The sequence below is a fragment of the Rhinolophus sinicus genome, chromosome X (assembly GCF_036562045.2).
Source record: "Rhinolophus sinicus isolate RSC01 chromosome X, ASM3656204v1, whole genome shotgun sequence".
Classification (NCBI taxonomy): Eukaryota; Metazoa; Chordata; class Mammalia; order Chiroptera; family Rhinolophidae; genus Rhinolophus; species Rhinolophus sinicus.
The window spans coordinates 117,149,075-117,170,741 of NC_133768.1; the positions used below are offsets into that span (position 1 = coordinate 117,149,075).

The window sequence follows — 21,667 nt, forward strand, 5'->3', positions numbered from 1 at the left end:
TGTTTTGCTGCCCACTCATTCACAGCTAACAAAATGGCTGGCTCAATATTAGACCCTTTCAAATTACACAACTTTCAAATTAAAATGGTATTGGTTTGCCTCAGTGTACTAGCCCCATTAACATTACCTTTCCCAAAGAAACACAGAGAAAAACTTCTGATGACCAAGGGTAGACTAATAACCTGACAGGAGGCACAAAATTAATCTGTGGGAGTGGCTTGGCATGGAACGAAACATAACTGGGAGCACACACTGATACCCCTATAAAGTATAAAAGCTGAAACATACTATCCAATGCTTTATTTTCTAAATATTCCACAGCAGCTTAAGGTTTTCTTCCAAACGCAATACTTGCCCTTTTCAAATTGCCACATGTGACTTTTCTTCACTAAACAGAAAACATGGCGCTTTTCCTCTCCGTTACAGGATTACAACAGAATGGGAATGGTGAGGACCAAAGGGACCACAAAACCTAACAGTGAGTACAGCAAATATGACAAGACTGGTGAAGTCAGCCCCTGAGGGAATGGAAGCTGCCAAGAGTCAGAGGCTCATTTATAACAAGCTTTGACCGTAATGTGTGAGGCCAGCTGTTCAGGCTTCAGTTTGAAAAGGATATGTCCTTGCCAGTTTAATCCGAATTCTAGGAACCCCAATGGTCCCTTCACGTGCTGAGGGAATGGGGCTGCTAACTTCTTTCCTTCCTGAGTGCATCCTACTTCCCACATACTTACAAATAGTTTATTCCCTATTCATATCCTGCCCTTTCCTCAAAATTTTTGCTTCTCACATTTTATTGTGTTTGTGCTTCTCAGTATTCCTGACCAAAGCAACTAAAGCTAGAAAGAAATGTGACCTCAAATCATTTACCCAAACTGGGTGATTAAGGTAGTAAAGGACAAAAAAATGAGACCACGTGTGTGGTTAGGGGCAGTGAGGTAGTTTGTCACATCAAAACACAGTTTTCAAAACAGTACATTTTATTTGACATTAGACAACATACCCCCCAATTTTTCTCAGTTGTGACATGTAGATAGATGGCTTTCAATTGCTTTTCAGGGTCACCCATGCTAGCAAGACTTTTCAATCTTCAAAACACTCAAGGCTCAGATTGTGCATCTCACATCAGTTCACAAGTCAAAGAGTGTCTTCTGTTTACCAGAGCATTTTGGCATGTATTCCCTTTGAGGCAGAAGGGTAGAGAGAAAGCCATTTCCTAGGAAAACCGATTTGTTCACAAATTCCTTTAAGCCACAAAAATCAGATGGTGGCAAGTTGTCTTGTTCTTGTTTTGTCAGTAGTGGGAGGGTGCCGGAAACTGTGAAAGGAAGGCTTTCAGTTACTTTCTCCTTTCCACTTTCTAGTAATGCACCCACCACCCTCAAATCTTCTTCAAATTGATTTAATTAATAAATTCCATAGTTATCTAACCCAATGCTTAGCTGATAACCATTCAGTCAAAAATTGGTTTCTCAAGAACTTAGAGAAATGAGTGGTGACAAAGAATTTTATCATCTCAACAATGACCAGTTATTGGAATTGCACTAAACTGAAAAAAGCAATCCATTAGACCTGGAGATAGTGATGGCCTTAAGACCGATCCAGTTAAAGGCAGGCTGCCCTCAGAAACAGGTTTGACCTTTTCTTTCACTCTTCCTCCTAGCCCACCCTCTGTGAGTGATTTCAAAATAGAAAAGGTCAAAGCCCGGAGGGCCTAGATTTAGAGGTTTTGAGTTGTTTTCGGTATTTTTCCAATTTTTGCCAATTCCAATTTTTATGATTTTTACGACTCTTAAAATTTCAGCATGGTAAAAATTAAGCAATTTTCATTCACTGACATTATTCTGCCATATCAAGTTCTTTCTTGAGCAGGTTTTGATGCCGAAGGAGATTTCTGAAGTGTAAGTTGAAAAGCTGTTGCAAAAGAGAATCAGGTCTCCGTCTCCAATCTTGCTATGTACTATCTGGGAATTGTTCTTCAGAGGTCTACTTAGGTAGTGGATATTTGAAAGAATGTAAAAGATAAAGAGTAGAGAGTAGAAGTGGTAAATGCATTTCAAAAGGAAGTATGGCTCGAGTATGAGTGGTTCCCCAAGGCTGGTGCCATTGAGACCAGGGTTTGGGAATTGGCCGTTCGTCATCCCTCTTTCTGCCCAGCAGTGGTCACAGCTATCTCTCATGAGGGATGGGATAGGGAAAATAAAATGTCTATTATAAGGAGGGTTCCTACAACTTAAGGAGCAAGCTCAGTGGAAACCCTGCTTATTGTAGTGGCCAGACTGGTAGAAGAAATAGAGTGGGAATTAAATTGTACAATGTTGTTTGGGGACAAAGCCCCTAATCAGAAAAACAACCCAAAAGGAAGTTTTTAAAATTTCTTTGGGAAAGCATTCGGTTGTTCATGTCTTTGGGGCCAACAGAGAACCTAGCAAAGGACCTTATACACAATAGGCCTACTTGTAGAATGAATGAATAAATGAAAAGGTTTCATTCCATTTCTTGTTTTTTCAATTGCATCTCCAAGACAAAGTGCCTTTTGTACCAGACCTATTTCATTTAGCATCACCTTCTCCAATGTTTGTGTGAATGAATAAATAAAAGGCTCTCTTACTCCCACTCTGTGAAGCATGCCAAAGAGAAGTTGATCTATTTAATCATTACTTCTCAATATCTTAATATCACAGCTGCTCAATGAAGGCTCTTCAACAAATAAAAGAACTGCAGTCATAAACTTTGTTGTTTCCATCATAAGCCAGTAAGCTTTAAGTGAATCTTGGTCTAGGTCTTTTGAATCTGTTCACTCTCCTCAGACAGTATTTTATTCAGAGTGAATACATTTTTACAAAATATGGAAAAACTAGAAAGAATCTCTTATTGCTCAAGTGACTTCCTGACTTTAAGCCAGGCCAACGAGCAAATACTTTTAAAACCAGTTGTTTCACCTTCTCATCTTAAACCATTTAACTACAACAAAAGCAGAATCTTAAATTAATGAATTAAAGGAGAAATCCTGGACCCTTCATCATTCTGGCTTCAACTTACGTCAATGAGCAAGTGACTTTGAGACTATGTAGAAGTAGGGAAAATGTCATTTTATGTTGAAAGAACCATGCCTTTTTCCCCCCTATTTTTTAAATCTCAAAGGCAAGTCAATGGGTTTTCTGGACCAGAAAACAGGTACTCAAATATTTACTCAAAACTCAAAGTTGTTTTCAGAGCTTCAGCTATTATCTGTCATCTAAAGCCCTTTAGAGTAGGCCCATTTCACTTTTGTAATGCTCAGGACCTAGAATGATCCATTTCACATAAAATATGCTCTGTTTATCAAATGAACTTAAAAGGCATTTATTTTTATGCCTTAAATGTCTCTAAGCCAGGCCAGGGTAGATGTAATTCACCTCCCTCTTCAGCATTCGGCATTCCAAAAACTGAGGGAGAATCAGAACAGCTTGGTTTAAAAAAAAAAAAAAAATCTCCCATTTCTTTAGTCAGGCCAGGGAGCAAGTAGCCTTCTGGTCTATTGTATCTTTCCACCTAGCTCAGGATTTAGCATACTGCTTTGTACAATTCTATTTTCCTCATGTTTACATCATTAAATAACCGTTTAGTCTGAATCTCACACCTACTATCTCATTTCCTCCAGTGAGCATCCTATTAGGATAAAATCATTTTTGTATCATAAGGAATATGCAGTTCTGAGCCTCACAGAAAGTAATCAGTAATCATTCATTCAGCCAGCACTTAATTCCTTATCTGTATAGAACAGTAGGCTTCGTAAATGTACACCCAAGCCTGTGCTGCAGATTCAATAATAATAATGAAACTCTGCATCTCTGGGGATAAGAGAGTAAATCATTGATGTTCAATGAGCAGATATTGCTTACATATGTACAGCAGTTTAAGACTTATAAGTTGACTGTACAGATTATGTGCTACTACCTAGGACACAATAAAGATGGATTATCTTTACATCTTGATGCCCAGCAAAAAGACTGGTACATAATATACAATTATCATCCAGTCTCACATTCATCATACATTTAATCTTTTACAGATTATATTCAGAGTGTTCAATAGCGAATAATCCTTTCCCAAGTTTTTTCCAACACTGGTTCATAGTCTGAGAACTGTGATACAATGTTATAAGCCTATAGTACTCGGCACCAAATGAGAAAATCAATAGTTCTAGTTCTATGGTGCTTTACAGTTCATAAGGTTAGTATCTGTATTGCCTTCTCCTCAGTTGTAGGCACAATGAAATGATAAGTGCATGGAGCTCCTTAGTGCCATAACCGTGAGTTCACATAGTAGGCAACTGATGTTCAGTCCTTTAACAAGTATTTAAACTCTCAATTTGCATAACTATTTACACTTCTTTCCTCATAACAATAGTTGGCACATAAAAGGCAATTAGTATTCATTCATTCATTAACATGTAGCCCATTGGCATTTATTTAGTGCTTTAGTTGACAAGAAAAGCACTTTAAAATGCACTTCCTAGCTGAAACTTTTAATTCTAAATTGAGAATACTTTCTATTTTCCTTGTCATCCAGAGTGCCTAGCATGTTATCCGGCACATTATAAGTCATCACAATAACTTAGTCCCTTGTGTTTGCTGTATATTGTATAGTTTAAAAGCAGTTTCCATGTGTTTTCTTTTCTGCTACCTGGAATACTTTATTTTTACTCAGAATCACCATAGCAGCAAAAACACTATGGCTATAAATATATGAATTATTTATTTATCAACCACTTAATTCCTAATATCTGCATAGTATTACATACTTTGACAAAGCACTTTATTCATGCTTCTTTTAATCTTTATATCCAGTGCTTAGACAGTAGGATGTATATATACTGTGTAATCAATATCCATTCATCAACTGAAACTTAGAAGTCTAAGCACTTTCATAGTTTACAAAGGGACAGGCACAGCACACAAGGAAATTAATATTTTCAGCACAGTCCCTAGCATCTGCATCAGGGGTATCTATGGCCCACAGACCAAATCCACTTGGTTCACGAGCTAAGAATAGTTATTCCTTTTTAAAGCATTGTTTAAAAAAGTGCAACAGAGACCATATGGCTTGTAAAGCCTAAGATATTTACCATCTTACCCTTTAGAGAAAAAGGGTGTGATGACCCAATTTACATAATACTTCACAACTGACAGTGCACTTTCAAATATTAGCTGTGCATGGCTGCCACGACACTTAATGAGAACACCTTGCTTTCATATATATTGTCAACCATTTAAATTATCTTCCCTCATGATAAGAGGAAAGAAATCAAGGAAAGGATTCAACCTGCTAAGTATTCCCAAGTTCTCTAACCTTTAAGCCTAGAGGTGGGCGTTAAAGCCAAGGGCACAGTTGGTGCCATCTACCAAATTCTGAGGCCACTACTATGAGCAGGGGGTTCAGGCTGCCTCCTTGGGTCTCAGTCATCCTTTTTGGGGACCATCACTAGGAATGCCAAACCCCAGGAATCCTGCTCACCAAAGCTCAAAGAAGTAAGGTGTGCAGGCTGGTGCTTCTCAGCAGCCTGGCACATCTGTGTATTTCTTGTCTCATTCTTCTCATTGGTCTGGATAGCCTGGCACTTATTTCCCCTTCTCATCAGCCTAGACTAGCTTCTGAGGAAAGGGGGGGACTGAAATACAGTGTCACTTATATGTCTCTCTCAAATGGAGTGGAGGTGAAGAGAAATGGAAGTGTTTTTCTTTTTTAAAAAAAACACACCAAAAATGTAATAAATGTCTCAAAACTGTGATAAAAACTGGCTCAGGCATACTATTGCTAATTTAAAGACATGTCTCTTACATCAAAAAAGACATCTGAAAATAAGTGGGCTTAAGTGAAGATAGGAGAACTGGAAGGGGAGACGGGAAAATGTCCAAGAGAAGGGAGGACAGAAAAGAGCTGAAGTTTAGGGTTCTCATCTTGATCTTCGAGCTTCTATCCTTCTGGATTCTGGGTCATAGGACTGCAGCTTCCCACACAATTTAGTCTTAAGATAGCCTTCAAGTCCATGTAGAGAGGCTTGACTCCTGGGTCTTTATGTGTGTCTGAGGCCTCCCATCCTTGGGTCTTTTTATCTCAAGTCTCGGGCCTTGTGTCTCAGGCCTTTACATGAGTCCCCACTCTTAGGCTTTCAGCCTCCCATCCTGGGTCTTCAGCCCTCTATCCAATTCAGTCAAGTCTTCTGTCCAACCAGGGCCACCTTCTGTACATCGTGGCACTTGGGGCTTCCAATGGTCTCAGGTGTGAGGTTTCTATCTATCTTGGGGCATGAGTTTTCCATTTCAGTCCTCAAACATCTGTCTTCTACTTGGGCCCTCCACCTTGTGTCCATGTTAGGTGTTGGGTTTTACTTCAGTCTGGACCCTTGGGCCTTCTTTAGTTTGGGATCATTGCACAGGACAGTCTGGCATAGGAACCGCTCTGCAGTGCTTATTTTGATAGCCGACACTCTGCACCTATTAGAAAGGGCTTAGAAGCCCCTTTGTCACAAACAGGCATACATGAGCAAACACACACATGCACAAAAAATATGCAAGGAGAGAAGAGTACAGGACGTCAAGGAGGGGGAGACACAGACTCATGAAGAGGCTGAAAGACCCAAAAGTCAGTAGAAGGGGAAAAGCAAAGAAGAAACGAGAATAGAGAGGACTGGTGAAATGGAAAATCACAAAAAACAAAGAGACACAGAAGCACACAGAGCATGAAAAAAGAGAGTAAATGGCCCAAGAGAGGCAGAAAGGACATGTGGAAAAGAGAAAGCCAAGATAGAGTAGAAACAGTAGAATCAGAAAAAGGTAAAATGTCAAACGAACAAGGGGAGAGAGTGACAAACAATCAGTTCACAAAGAGAAAAAAAGAGAGGTAGGCAGGACATGAAATGAGCACAAAGCACCCAGATGTGACGCAGAGACACGAAGGGAAAGAAGAGCCAGGTCTGGGAGAGCAAAGACAAGGCACAGACCACTCTCATGAACAAAAAAGAAAATGAGACACAGAGAAGAAACTAACAAGAGAACCGTACAAATGGGAAAGACACACTTTAGAGAACAAAGACCAAAGACATTCAAGGAAGAAACAGACAAAGAAAGAAATACACACTTTTGAGACAAGAGATAAGCCAAGGCAGACATTCAGAGGAAGAGGGGCACAATAAACATCACAAGGAGAAGACAAAAGAAAACCAAAAAGGGCATTAGTATCTACAATAAGATATTATCAGTACCAATACTAGGTATGTTACCAGCAATAATAATTATAATAACAACCACAACCAACACAGATGTTCTTATAGACTTTCACCTTCTGAATTTTACATAGAACCAAAACATGTCTGCCTGCCACTAGATGGTAGTGGTGGCCACTCATATAGTGTCAAATACACTTCTTTCCCCACCCCTTTAGAAAAGGGACTTGATCTTCACACCCTTCACAATTCTAATACTGGCTTTCCTTTAGCACTAAATCTTTACTGCAGACAGATTCTCTCACAAGAGGAGATAAGAATGGGCCACTCTCCTTTCAGCAAAAAACAAACTTTTTTGTTTTAGGTTTTTATATGTTTAGACTTCTATCATGTTTCCCCGAAAATAAGACCTACCCCGAAAATATGCCCCAGTTAAGATCGTCAGCCAGACGGACACATTTAGTATGTTATGACGATGTTCCAGAAGAAGATGACATGACTGTATTTAAATAAATGTAGATTGTTGTACAGGAAAAAATAAGACATCCCCTGAAAATATGCCCTAATGCATCTTTTGGAGCAAAAATTAACATAAGACCCGGTCTTATTTTCAGAGAAATATGGCATTAAACCTAGTCTTATTTTGGGGGAAACACGGTCAGAGTAGCAAAGAATCTATGTAGTGAAGATAAAGAACAAATTAGGTAGGACTAAATTCCCTGTGACACAACTGGAACACAGAGTATTATCTTGTTTTATTGCACTTCATTTTATTGTGCTTCACAGATGCTGTGTTTTTTACAAATTGAAGGCAAGACCCTCCACCAGCAAAAAGATTACAACTTGCTTTATTGCGTCACTCGCTTTATTGCTCTGGTCTGGAACCCAACCTGCAATATCTCTGAGGTGTGCCTGCACAGGTTACTGGTCATTCTCCCATATTACATTCAGGGCCCCTCTGCCTTAGACCACCACACCCCAACCCACAAAAACCTCCAACAAATGGCTCTGAGCTCTAAAGCGATCCACCAACAACTTACTTCATCTTGCTCTTCTAAAATGCCAGTGTCAGGCATATCAGTCTTCCTTTGGTGCGTTCAGATTTTTTGCTCCTTGCACTGCTTTTAGGAAAGATGATTATGGTAGGTATAAAGCGAACAATCAGGAGCTACAAAAACAAAGAGGGAGGGAAACTATGTAAATGCCATAATGAAGTATTAAGTGAGTACTGCGCTCGACTTATGGGAGATTCAAATTAGTGAGTTATAGAAAGTGTCTATAGAGCCTAGAAATGTATAAAGTTGAAGCTTTTAGATCCTTAGAGATAAAACTAATACAACTTCGGCATTCAACAGACCAGGAAGTTGTGGTATAAATAGGAAAATGTCTTGCCTAATGCATTTTGGTGAGCCACTGGAAACACCACCATTATCATTGCCTTATTTCTTTAGTTGAACTCTAATCTGTATAATCAGGACTTACTATACTGAATGGCTACCTTCATGTCCCAACCTGCAGCCGCTATTCTGCCTCTCTCATCACTGACCTAGAGGATCGAAATTAGAGAGTTTCCTCATGACATGTTTAGAGACAACTTACCCACCTCTGACGTTGTCTTGAGACTTGAGCTTCCTATCAGGGCCCAGGAAAGAATCTTGATTGAACCTCCTGGCCTAGGGTTGTTGCCCAGTGGTAGTGAGCCTTTCCCCTGGAGGATCCTTATGCCCCATCTCCACCTAGGGACCGTCAAAGGGAATGGGTCACTACGACTGTAAAGCAACAAGCCTCTTCTTCTCAGGAAGATCTGGAGAAGAGAGAAAAGAAAAATAATGACTGAATTGTGGTACACAGCGAAAGACTCTTCCAATGAGCAACTAGTGGTTAAATTAAGCTATGCAGACTGAGCACTGTGGGGAGCTCTATATTCTATAAACAGGCAAACTCTTCTACTCATTCCAGTTCTGTTCCTTGAACTTCCTTCCCCTCATCTCCAAAAGCAATTTAGAGCTGAATAATTAGCAAAGTTCCCATACTGTGCTTTATTGTCCAGTCTCCATTGGCATGGATTAGTAATATCCATGGCGTGGATTATTAAAATCCTTGTGTTCTCATCATAAAGTATGGGGGGAGGTCAAAAAATCAACACATGGAAAATAATCGAAGAAAAAAACCAAAGCTTTCTCAACCAAGACAGCTATGAAGCCACTTGGAAAAGCCCCGATAATTTTTAATCTGTATGTTAAGTAGTGAGATGCTCGAGCAGTGCCAAGGTAAACACAATTGTTTTCCACTCAGTCCACACGGTACACTTCTTGAACAGCTTATGTAAATGAAACACTTCCAAGTCCCAGGATATTCAGAGAAATCAAAAATGGTTACAGCGATATAAAACTCGTTATGAAGACAGCTAAACAAATCTATACAAAGGAAAAACAAGGTGCAGGGACCCAGTAAATAGCTTACAGACCCTTGGGTCTGTTATTCTACCTTTTAGCAATTTCATGGCTTTTCATATTAACAAACCCTCAACTTGTTAAAATGGCATGACAGTGACAATGGAATTAGGCCTGCCCAAACAGGGCTATGACACAGATCAAGTTGGTACTACTCATCAGCAAATCCTCAGCATTTGCTACCCGTCTGCTAAACGCAAGCAGAAATAATTTTCAAGGCCTACTAATCAGAAGGCATAGGTTTGTTTTTCTCTCCTAAGTAGCTATGAGATGTGGAAGGAACTAATTTTATTTTGCATCTCTCACTCTTCATTTATGGAAAGGGAATCAAGTACACTTGCCCTCAGAGGCCCCACTGGAGCCTGGCTCTGAGGGATAAACAAAATAATAAGCCAAACTCACTCTGGAAAGCTAAAATGTGTGTATATGCAAACCCTCCCAAAAAACAATAGGAACTGATGAAAACTGGCTGTCCTGTTTTAAAAAGGAGAGCTATAGGAAGTTAAAGCCCTTAAAGCCAAAGACAGAATTCCCCCATCAATGAGCTCCCCGAACTACCTTTTGGTCCAGGTGGCCTGCAAGCCATCCTCTTAGAGTACTTGGAGCACATCCAGCTTCTCAAAAGAAAAGATCTGTTGAACGTGGAGCTTCTTAGAGCTGCTTGTAGTCCAGTCCTCAGGTGTCCCATGCTCAGAATGTCTTTCTGAAGAATAAAGACAGGGCTCAGTAGGACAGGACACCAAAATTGTTGAGAAAACCTCAGCAACAACAACACTAGGAAGCATTAACTGAATCATTAGATATAGGTGTGTCCTCTCTAGCCCGTATGGTCTCCCTAAGGTCTTGTAATGAACGGCAAGCACAGGCAGTAGCACAGAAGGTTAGGCAAGTACAAAAAAGAACTAAATGAAAATATGGCTCAAGCCAACACTCACCTTAAGGGCTGACTAAATTTGTAGCCTAAAGGTCATGCTCTTGCCGAAAACACTTCAAGATGCAAGGTAGCAGGGCAATTACTACTGCTTAGAGACACAATGGCCTCGAGCATTTTGAATAATTGGTGAGTTGTCTTTACTATAGGATAGGAGCTTACTGAAATGAAGCAGGTCTAAGCCACGTTTGCAATGTCGAACGCACTTTGCATGGTATGGCATAGTGTGGAAAGAACCACATGTGGCTTCCTGATTCCTGATCAGGAGTTCCCTTTTTATTTGTAAGACCTTTATGTCAATATCAAACAAATTCTAACAGTAGTATGTCAAAGATCACTTACTCAAGTCTATTCTCTACATAAAATGTTCAGTAAAGCAAAACTGATATTCTATGACGCTCTCATTATGAGCAGAATAGGCTTCAGAAATCTCTTGGCAATATCCTTCCCCATCCTTACTTAACCTAAGGTTAGATATTTCATCCCCAAACACAGGCTTCCAGTTAAACGTGGCAGTCATACATATATATGCACTGTGCTCCCTCCTGAAGCCCCATTAATGATGTGCAAGCAAATTTGCCTGAAGAATTTTTAAATAGATCCAAGCTCAAATTCATTTATATACTGCCTGGCTAGGGTACCTAAAAGGAAACAACTATTCCAGTCTCCCCAGATCTTCTGAGCTACTCTGAACCATATTTACTGAGTATGGCCACTTTAGCATCAAAGCCTCCTCGTTTTTTTTTGTTATCATAGTGATGACATATAGAAAGAGCAGTCCCTTTCCCTTACAGGGACTCTAAGGCCAGAGAAAATGGTTACATTTTGGTACTGATACAGAACCACACATTTCATTGGGATTCAATATTCATTGGCAAGAGTTTTCAGACTCTTGATCTATCATCTCATAGCCCAACAAAATGTCAAGGTATTTTAGAGATAAAGACCAAGCAGCATAGCGATCCAGCTGGTTCAAATACTCCAACACTACACAAATCACAGGATCATCACAACTAGAAAGGATATTAATGATCATGTACTCCAACATTTTCATTCTCTAGATAAGGAAGCTGGGAGGCCAATAGATGAGACTCCCCTCTGTTTTTTACAACTAGTCAGTGGCGCAGTGATACTTAAACCCAGGTCTTCTCTCAGTTCAAAGGTCTTTTAACCTGGAGGTCTGGGCAAGGATTCTCAGGGCTATAGGAGTGTTCTACAAACTGTCTACCGTATTTTGCCATAAAGATAGTCTGGATCAGCTAGATGATTACCTCATAGTGGAGGATTGCATTGCCAGATTGGTGGCAAATGGTACTAGTTTTGTTGCCTGTAGCTTAAAGAAAAGAACAGAGGAAAACAATATATAAAAGTGTCTTGTGCCAAATAAGACAAATAGCACTGCTATATGCTATAATACCAAAACGTTGAAGCACCTTGGGAAGGGCCATTTGGTTAAGTGCATTAACACAGCATGTGCCTATAGAGACATGCCACACTGCAAATACATTTTAACAGCCATTTATTTACTACTATCCTGCACACTTGCTGTGTTTTATAGATCTGTATTACAGATGTAATTGTATTACAGATCTAAGCAAAAAGATCTTATTCCTAATTTTGTTCATTCCCTTTAGCATAAAAATGATTTCCCTGAACCTAAAGTATGCATATGAATTTTTTCTTTTTAGAAGTTTAATCAAATATAACAAAATATTAATTGTAGAATCTAAGTGATCAGTCAATATCAACAGTGATATGTCATGTTGATAGTATGTACTTAAGAAGTAAGAGTGGCATGGCAGTTTACTCCTGTGGTCTTCCGAAAATTCATCTACCCAGGCTAGTCATGAGAAGAACATTGGACAAATCCCAACAGAGGGACATTCTGCAGAATATTTGACCATTTAGTCCTCAAAACTGTCAAAGCCATCAAAAACAAGGAAAGCCTGAGAAACTGTCGAAACCAAGAGAGCCTAAGGAGGACATGACTAACATGAGCAAATGTGGATAAAGTATGGACCATCTCTAATAACAATGTTTCAATATTGCTGTACTAATTATGACAAACGTACCATAGTACTGTAAGATGTTAATAATAGGGAAAACTGGAGGTGGGGTATACAGTAACTCTCTGTAGTACCTTTTAGAATCATTCTGTAAATCTCTAAAACTGTTCTAAAATAAAAAGTTTGGGGTGTTTTTTGTTTTGTTTTTTTAAATCTCCCAACTAGATGCTGAAGGCTTATAAAATGCAGAGTTTTTAAAAAGCAAGCAAAATGGAACCTGAGAACTGGCAATTCTATGTTCCAGATTTTACTATAATAGGTACTATCATTGTTTGCAAATCTGGCCTAAAGACTTGCTCTCTTTCTTTTGTTAATAGGGATTTACCTGTAGTCAGTTTTAAAATTGAAATACATAAGGCCCAAACATTCAAGTATCCATAATATCAAAAAGTTATTTTAAAAAACATTAGCAATTAAACCCGATTGTTCATCTTGTTCATTAACAGATTTCTTCTTATGCTGTGTTTTAGTACAGTCCCTGTGAGGTTCAACTTGTCAATTCAGCAGATCAGCTAAGTCTCAAACAAATACTTGAGATCCAACTTGAATTGAATTTTGAAAGACACCAGTGTTAGCTACTGATTTAAAGCCAGAAATATGGTAGCGGGGAAATCAAGTTTTCTTCCGATTCAGTCTGTAAGACTTGAGGCAAAGAAAGGTATTAGCTCTGTGTAACCACACACATCGGTACTCTTTGCCACCCAAGCCTCTAAGGTTCGGGGGAACAGTTACTGGCTCAGGTCAGATATCAGTTCCCTTCTCTTTAAGCAGGTAAAAATTTTCCTGGGACAGTTTCACAGATAACAATGTTTTAGCAGCCACCACAGATCAACTTTTAATTCTGTACTTCAAGTCACAAACTCCTATCCAGATGTACATTTGATAACCAGGGCCCAGATACCCTGAAAAGAAATTATGATGTTTAATCATGGGAACCCTGGGTTTTATGATCTTCTATAATTCAGGGAGGTGGTTAGAGAAATGGGTAGGTAAATTACAGAAAGATAAATGGAAAAGCTAAAGGGGGATATGAGAAAAGATGCACAAAACTAGGGTCAGGATACTTCCTCCAATCCTATATATATATATTAAGGTTCTAGAAGGAGGAAAGTCAGAAATCACAATAATCATTTAGAGAAATGGCGAAAAAAATTTTAAGTGCTTTCTTTTTTGACCTTTTGAAGATTTTCCAAACGACAAAAGGGGTTGAGGTATTGAAGTCACTGAAGTTGACTTGCAAGAAGCAAGGAATACAGTAGTGCCGGTAAGCCACAAATTCCTTGACGTGAATCATATCTTTTGTATTGCTATTTACTCCAGTACCTGGCCCAATAACTATTTGTTAACCTGCCAGAGATTTTATTTTGAGCAATGACTTGATTCACCTTTGGGTGCTGTCCAGTGCAGGCTTCCATCCACCTAATATTGTTCCATCCTTTCTGAGTAGCGGTACAGAACTGGCTCAGAATTCATCCCTTTAAAACAAATTCCAATAATTATAGTTGTATGTTAATATTCAATGATAATTGGTTTAGTAATTCATAAGCACAGACCAGTGTTTCTCAAATTGGGGTGATAAGAACCCTGGAGGTTTATGGATATGTTCTCATGAATCCTCAAGTCCTACATAAATTATATAAAACATTATATTCTTTGACAAAGATATGTTGCAATTGAGAAACATGTTTACATTTTAAAAACTTGAAGTCAGTGTTCCTCAAAGCACACGTTCTTTAGGATCGCAAAGAATTTTGTTCCTGTAAAAGGTGTTTCATCCTGACAAGTTATTTTAGTTTGAAGAACAATGGCATACATAGACCACGTTTCCAAGAAGGCTCAGGACCATTTGTATATTACCCCGTCAATCAGACAAATAATATCTTCAGGCATTGGCGAGGGGGGACAAGGAAATATGAACATAAATTAAAATGGGCAGTAACAGAAGGCCAGCTCATTATTATGGTTCTTCTTGCTCCTGCTAGGATGAATGGATGTACACACAAAAATGCTTCAAATTTTATGTTGATATTTTTCAGCTGGACCTTTGTGTTTGTTTTACATCAGGGAGACTAGGCACGGTCACGATTTTCTTGTAAAACTTATACTTCTTCATTGCCCTCTTGCCAAACATGTTCCACAAATATCTCGTACTAAAAAGGAATCAATGCTACTCTCATCTGCTCGAGTGGAAACGGAATAAAAAGGTAAAAAGAGCCAACACATCAGATTTATATCCCCAACCCCTGAAGCTTGAAAAACTCAAGCTTATAATGAGATTGAACAATCAACAATTTGCCACAGAATACAGCCAAACACAATGGGTAGGCCTTATCTCTTTAACTGATTTCCATGCCTCCAAAAGAGGTAAAAACCAAATGACATTAAAAATAAATGAACTGGACTACCCAGATGGCTTCAATAGTCATCATATCAAGTACCAAAGAAAAAAAGTAAACCCACCTCTTTAAGTTACTCCTATCAACTTCAAACTCTGGTTGCTCACTTTTAAAAAGTCTAACTTATAATTCATACAAAACAGCGCTTGACTATCATTTCCTAAAGTTATTTCAAGCGTGCTTATATTAGCTCACCAATACAACCATCTGGAGGATGAGATTATATACAGGACTCTACCATTTCTAGTGCTCACTTATGTGTAAACTAGCATAAAGCCAGGTACACAATATTAATTCTATAGTTCTGTTGGTTAACTCATATTGTGATCATATGTATACATTGCAGATAAGGTGGGAACAGGCAAGGAGACTTTCAGAACCCTCTGACTTTTCTATGGGTAGCATCAGGAGAAAGAAAATTGAACAGGGGGAAGATGACTTAGTAACTACAAAGTAGTACTTACAGTAATCTAAAGAGCCAGAGACTCTTCTTACAGCTGTCCAAGGAGCCAGAAGTGCAAACTGCACCCTGAGCTGGGCCGACCTTTTGGCATCCTTCTCACGGGAATAGTGTCCTTCCTTTCTCAGTGATTACAAAGAACCGCTGTTGTAATGACTAGCTATTTTCTCATGAAATACTTCTCTGCCACCAAACACTCTGCACACTAGAGCCTAGGCTAGTATTCATTTTAACCAGGCAGCAGCTAGCTCACTGTTGCAATTTACATCCAGAAGAATTAAATCTTGGCTTATTTTTTTTATATAAAACAGGGAAACATCATCTCTAAGTCCTTACTTCACTGTGGAGCTTGAGGCTACTTTAAATGCGCACAACTAAACAGGGTGTGTTTTATGTAAGAGAGTAACCAAACAAGGTGATCTATAGTATATGTTCTCTTATTTCATCCTTTTACAGAAATCTTGAAATAAGTAGGGGCTGGTTGGTGCTCCAGATCAAGAGTCACAGTGGGCTATCCACAGACCCACCACCCTTAGTAAAATGAGAGACACTGGTCATCAGGTACATGGTATAAATGGGTTTTTAAACTTCAAAAATTCAACGACCAGGTTATCAATTCCACCTTGCAATTCAGATGCCTTTCTTAAAAAATAGCTCCCTGGGCCTGACTTGCCTTGAGATTTTCACCCAGTAAAGCAGTAACAGAGGTGGCCAGGGATGGTTCTTGTCCCCACGATGGGACAATAATTGAAATTGGGATCCTTAAAAAATACAGGAAAAGGAGTGAAGGCCCATCCACCTAGTTCAGGCCTGCTTTGGTAGTCAACACTGCACAATCACAACATCGAAGTGGTAGGGAGATCTTGGGCTGATGGGTTGAAACACAGGGCAATCAGTATTGTGTTAATTAATAACACAGAAGGGTCTTTGGATAGTCAGCATTACTCAGAAGCAATGCAAATTAAGAAATGGAGGGGTTCATGTTGGATGGGCGGGACCAAAGAAAGTGCAACTGAGGCATTACAGCAATACAAATACATTGGGTAAACCAATGACATCTGGGCAGGGCTGGGAAGGAGGAGGAAGCACAATATTATCTAATGGTCGGATACATGGACACTTGAAATTGTGATTATTAATAGTCCATCAGAAGGGTCCAAGGGCAGGCAAGGGCTGGGGAGAGGGAAGGTAAGGGTAAGACCATGACTACTTAGAATCTTATACCCTGGAGTGATGCAAAAGGAGTGGGAGTATGGGTTTCTGTTTGGGGCTGGGGAAAACCCACTGCTAATTGCCATTGTGCCCATAAACATTGCCAGGAGAGGTTTTGTGTGCTCAGTTGTCCCTGTAGTAATGCAAAGTGGATACAAGGGAATGGCACCCTGCTCTAACAGAAGGGGGCATAGATAATTGCAAAGTCACATTAACAGTCCCAAAAAGGGCCTTAGTCAGTATCCCTGATGCATACAAAGAGGGTTCAGGTGTCCTAATAATCAATACTTTGGATAATTGTTATTGGTGCATATAATTGTTATTGGTGCATATAATTGTTCAAGAGCTGAGGTCACGATGGTCAGGAGTAATTCAAAGGCAGTGGCAAGGGCATAAAGCATCCTTTCCTACTGCACATGTCCACATACGGAAACAACTATGCACATTAATAACCTCAAGAGAAGAGCTCATTCATGGTTAACGTGCCCCTAATGCAGCGGGGGCAGGGGGTATGCAATCCTCCTCCAACAGAAGAGATGGACAATTGCAATCATTCACATTAAAGTCCAAAACAAAGGGCATTCATTGAATAGCACCTCCTTGCTATAAAGCAAAGAGGGTACAGTGGTTCTGATACAGGACGTGCTTAGAAAATTGCGTTTGTGCCCATGAACTTTCCAAGTGAAGGGTCTTCATTACTGGGCACTGCCTGTTGAAAATGCTAAGGAAGTAGGTAGGGTATTTACCTAGTGCATAGAACAGGGAAGTGTGCTTGTATGGTGCACAAGAACACAGACAAATGCAATTATGCATATTAACAGGCCAAGGGGATTTAGGGGTTGGCAACCATGGTATACTGCAAACTGAGGGCAAAAGGGTAGGACAAACTAAGTTGAAATTACGTACATTAATATCCAAGAGACATTGTGCAGTAAATTAAAATCGTGTACCCTGTACAAATACAAGGTTCTTAAAGTAGTGGGCATGCATTACTAAAAGGCTAAGGGATTGAGGACAGGTGTGTTTACCTAGTGTACAGGAACATGGACAAATGAATTTATGTATAGTAACAAGCCATGAAAAGAGGCCTTAGTGACTTAGGGGGTCTAACAGAGTAGGATCGTATTCAAAAGGAACGAACTATGTGCAGTTACGCACATTCGTGCCCCATGTGTATGGTTGTAGTCAGTTACAGCTGTGTACCTGGACTATCCTAGTGTAATGGTCTTGTGCAGGAGGCACTCCCTGCTGGAACAGAAAGGCAGTAAGGACAGGTGTCCTGGACTAGCGCATAGGAACCCACACAGATATAATCAAGCATATTAACAGGCCAAGAAATGGGACCTAATGGGTCACAATTCCTGTGGTACTTGCAAAGGGGAGGGATACTAATGTAATTATTATGCACACTAACACTGAGAAATGGGCCTTAAGTGGACGGTAAAGCAAAAAGGCTGTGAAGACTCAGGAACCCAAGTTCACTCACAAGACCATGGACAACTAACTAAACGTGTCCACAGTCCCAAGAGAAGGGCTTTAAGGTCATTAATCTCTGCTTCCATAAGCAAAGGAGTCCTGACCTGAACGGCACACTTGTGGACCATAAACATTGGAATTCTGCACATAAAAAAAAAGAACTGAGGTAATTAATACACTTTCTTGGCAGATGAAGAGACTACAGAGGCCTTAAATAAAGCATACAGTTGAGGTCAATGATCATCATTCACTTTAAGTATTTTAGTACAAAGGTCCTTAGGAAAGTGCATCCACTGTTGAATATAAGGAAAATGAGTGAGCTCCATATCGACTACACACAAGATGATAGGAATACCGCACATTAACAGTGCAAAACAAAACAAGGGGCCTCTGGTTCTCACGGACTTATGTAATGCTAACAGGTAAGAGGATGGCTTCCACCTTCACAGTCACCAGTACCCTCTCTTGTAATGCAAAGGTATCAGGAAGAGATGGAATGTCAGACTACCAGAAGGGATCACATGCACAATTATAAGTTTAAAGTCTCACATGCCCTTCTGCTAAAGGAAAAGGTGTAGGAGTTAATGTTTCTAAACTAACAAAAGGGACCACCCTTGCATTTAAGCATACTCAGAGTACCGTGTCCACTCTATGGTAATATAATATTTCTTGTCATGTACGCCAGACTAATATGAGGAACAACTGCTAAACTAATACAATTATCACACTGATGTAACCCTTGGCATAATATAGACACTTAGAGCACAGGGTAAATCCAACTGCTATATAAAGACTATGGTGGCATTTAAGCACATTCAGTCCCACTCTCTGTAATGATGCAAAGCGAGAACCTCATGTGGTCCCAGTGTTAGGGAAAAAACCATAGTGGCATTTAATTCCATTCAGGCCCAAGTACTCACTGTGATAATGCAAAGTGTGTACAGATGGGGGGGTCCCACTGTTACGTAAGGACCATATTGGCATTTAGCACATTCACTCCCAAGTACTCACTGTGGTGAAGCAAAGTGTGTAGGGATGGGATTCCATTCTCATGTAAGGACCACAGTGGCATTTAAGCACATTCGGTCCCAAGTACCAACTGTGATGATGCAAAGTGTATAGGGATGGGATCCCATTGTTGTGTAAGGACCATAGTGGCATTTAAGCACACTCAGTCCCAACTACTCACTGGGGTGATGCAAAGTGTTTAGGGATGGGTTCCATTGTTACATAAGGACCAGAGTGGCATTTAAGCACACTCAGTCCCAAGTACTCACTGGGGTGGCGCAACTGTGTAGGGATGGGGTCTCATTGTTATCAAAGGACCACAGTGGCATTTAACCACATTCGGTCCCAAGCATTCACTGTGGTGATTCAAAGTGTGTAGAGATGGGGGTCCCATAGTTACATAAGGGCCATAGTGGCATTTAAGCACATTTGGTCCCAAGTACTCACTGTGGTGATGCAAAGTGTGTACAGATGGGGTCCCATTGTTATGTAAGGACCATAGTGGCATTTAAGGACATTCGGTCCCCAGTACTCACCGTGGTAATACAAAGTGAGAACCTGATGTGGTGCCATTGTTACATAAGGACCACAGTGGTATTTAAGCAACTTCAGTCCCAAGTACTCACTGTGCTGATTTAAAGTGTGAATTTGATGTGGTCCCATTGTTACGTAGGACCATAGTGCATTTAAGTACATTCAGTCCCAAGTACTCACTGTGGTGATGCAAAGCGTGTACGGAAAGGGGTCACATTGTTTCATAAGGACCATAGTGGCATTTAAGCCCATTCAGTCCCAAGTACAAACTGGTGATGCAAAGTGTGTAGGTATGGGATTCCATTGTTATGTAAGGACCCTAGTGCCATTTAAACACATTCAGTCCAAGTAGTAACTGTGGTGATGCAAAGTGTGCAGAGATGGGTCCCATTGTTACATAAGGACCATAGTGGCATTTAAGCACATTTGGTCCCAAGAACTCACTGTGGTGATACAAAGTGTATACAGTTGGGGTCTCATTTTTCATGAGGACCATAGTGGTATTTAAGCACATTTGGTCCCAAGAACTCACTGTGGTGATACAAAGTGTATACGGTTGGGGTCTCATTTTTCATGAGGACCATAGTGGTATTTAAGCACATTTGGTCCCAACTACTCACTGTGGTCTTGAAAGTGTGTAGGGATGTGTCCCATGATTACAGAAGGACCATAGTGGCATTTAAGCATATTTGGTCCCAAGCACTCACTGTGGTGATGCAAAGTATGTAGGGATGGGTCCCATTGTTGTGTAAGGACCACAGTGACATTTAAGCATATTCAGTCCCAAGTACTCACTGTGGTGATGCAAAGTGTTTAGGGATGGGTCCCATTGTTGTATAAGGACCATAGTGGCATTTAAGCCCAGTCAGTCCCAAGTACAAACTGCAGTGATGCAAAGTGTGTAGGGAAGGGTTCCATTGTTACATAAGGACCATAGTGGCATTTAAACCCATTCAGTCCCAAGTACTCACTGTGATTATGTGAAGTGTGTAAGGATGGGGGTCCCATTGTTGTGTAAGGACCATAGTGGCATTTAAGCCCAGTCAGTCCCAAGTACAAACTGCAGTGAGGCAAAGTGTGTAGGGATAGGTCCCATTGTTGTATAAGGACCATAGTGGCATTTAAGCACATTTGATCCCAAGTACAAACTGTGGTCATGCAAAATGTGTAGAGATGGGTGTCCCCATTTTTCATTAGGACCATAGTAGCATCTAACCACATTAGGTCCCAAGTACTCACTGTGGTCATGCAAAGTGTGTACGGAAAGGGGTCACATTGTTTCATAAGGACCATAGTGGCATTTAAGCCCATTCAGTCCCAAGTACAAACTGGTGATGCAAAGTGTGTAGGTATGGGATTCCATTGTTATGTAAGGACCCTAGTGCCATTTAAACACATTCAGTCCAAGTAGTAACTGTGGTGATGCAAAGTGTGCAGAGATGGGTCCCATTGTTACATAAGGACCATAGTGGCATTTAAGCACATTTGGTCCCAAGAACTCACTGTGGTGATACAAAGTGTATACAGTTGGGGTCTCATTTTTCATGAGGACCATAGTGGTATTTAAGCACATTTGGTCCCAAGAACTCACTGTGGTGATACAAAGTGTATACGGTTGGGGTCTCATTTTTCATGAGGACCATAGTGGCATTTAAGCATATTCAGTCCCCAGTCCTCCCTGTGGTCTTGAAAGTGTGTACGGATGGGGTCACATTATTACATAAGGACCATAGTGGCATTTAAGCACATTTGGTCCCAACTACTCACTGTGGTCTTGCAAAGTATGTAGCGATGCGTCCCATGATTACAGAAGGACCATAGTGGCATTTAAGCATATTTGGTCCCAAGCACTCACTGTGGTGATGCAAAGTGTATAGGATGGGTCCCATTGTTGTGTAAGGACCATAGTGGCATTTAAGCCCAG

At 40.2% G+C, this 21,667-nt stretch overlaps 1 long non-coding RNA gene across 2 annotated transcripts; it reads right to left on the reverse strand.

Moving 5' to 3' along the window:
• Window positions 1-957: 957 nt before the first annotated feature.
• Window positions 958-21,414, reverse strand: LOC109455992 (uncharacterized). 2 transcript variants are annotated; one of them, XR_002138761.2, is made up of 6 exons: window positions 15,518-21,414; window positions 14,043-14,132; window positions 10,219-10,363; window positions 8,807-9,011; window positions 8,248-8,375; window positions 958-7,121 (listed from the first exon to the last, which is right to left on the reverse strand). It is a non-coding gene; the product is annotated as an uncharacterized LOC109455992 (long non-coding RNA). The 2 variants fall into 2 exon arrangements; XR_002138760.2 differs by having other exon boundaries at window positions 8,811-9,011; window positions 15,518-21,412.
• Window positions 21,415-21,667: the final 253 nt, after the last annotated feature.